Source organism: Euprymna scolopes, chromosome 20 (assembly GCF_053919585.1).
Source record: "Euprymna scolopes isolate OS-2025 chromosome 20, ASM5391958v1, whole genome shotgun sequence".
NCBI classification, from domain to species: domain Eukaryota; kingdom Metazoa; phylum Mollusca; class Cephalopoda; order Sepiida; family Sepiolidae; genus Euprymna; species Euprymna scolopes.
Genome location: NC_136501.1, coordinates 48,733,242 through 48,734,532, shown reverse-complemented (window position 1 = coordinate 48,734,532; position 1,291 = coordinate 48,733,242).

Genomic DNA, 1,291 nt, shown 5'->3' with positions numbered 1-1,291 from the left:
ACCAAATATACAACTAAATACATACATGTACGAAAGCGACGTACACATACACACGTAAATATAAACATAAAAGAACATACGCATGCGTAAGAATAAAACTATATGTATAGATACACAGATAATCACAAGTTTACATATATACGTATACGTACAAATTAAAAGACATACACACATATACATATATACACATATATATATACATATATTTATACATATATATACACACATACACATATTTAAAGATATATACAGATACAGATATAGATACACAAACACACACAAAAACAAAAACCAAAACACACACACACACACATATATATATATATATATATATATATATATACTTGTTTATTGTTATATAAACATGCTCACATCCCGCTGCTACAAATAGCCACTTGTTTCAATCAAACAACAGATATCATCAGGCAGCGACTTGACTATTCAAAAGTTCAATGAATAATTTAATAATTAGTTTATTCATTGAACTTTTGAATAATCAAGTCGCTGCCTGATGATATCTGTTGTTTGATTGAAACAAGTGGCTATTTGTAGCAGGGGATGTGAGCATGTTTATATAACAATAAACAAGTATTATCAGCTCTTTTTATTGAGCACTATCTAACAACCTCGTTGAATTCATTAGTCCATTACTTTTGAATATAAAAAACCCGAGTATATATATATATATATATATATATATATATATAAACATACACATATGTACATATACACATATACACATCAGCAAATACATCTATATGTACACCTGCATATATACGCAGGTATACAATAAATATATACAGACGGGCGTCTAGCGAAATAAACCTACGTACAAGGATACTGTTATACAGACATAAGTATATATTTAATTAAACGGTATTAGGATAAAAATGAATTATATTTAAGATAACATTTTCGATTAAAGACAATTTTTTTTTCTTTTTACACAGTGATCACCACTTATCAAGGCCCGGAAGCCACTCAGGGATAAGGGTTATTGCAAGTACATTACGTTAGTATGGAGATTTGATGAAGTGTTTACTTAAGGGGGCGGTTCATCAGGAACTTGTTAACATTGGACTTGAAGACATCCAAGTTGTAGTCCGGTGGGAAGGAGGCAGACGGAACAGAGTTCAATTATGGGATTCTTAAGAAATTATTAAGCAAATTAAATGTAAATATGAAAATATATGCAAATTAATAATAATAAGCAGTTATTAGTATCATCATTATAATGAGTTATAAAAGGTGTTAAATTCTACCATATTATTATGTTTTATGTAAAATATTC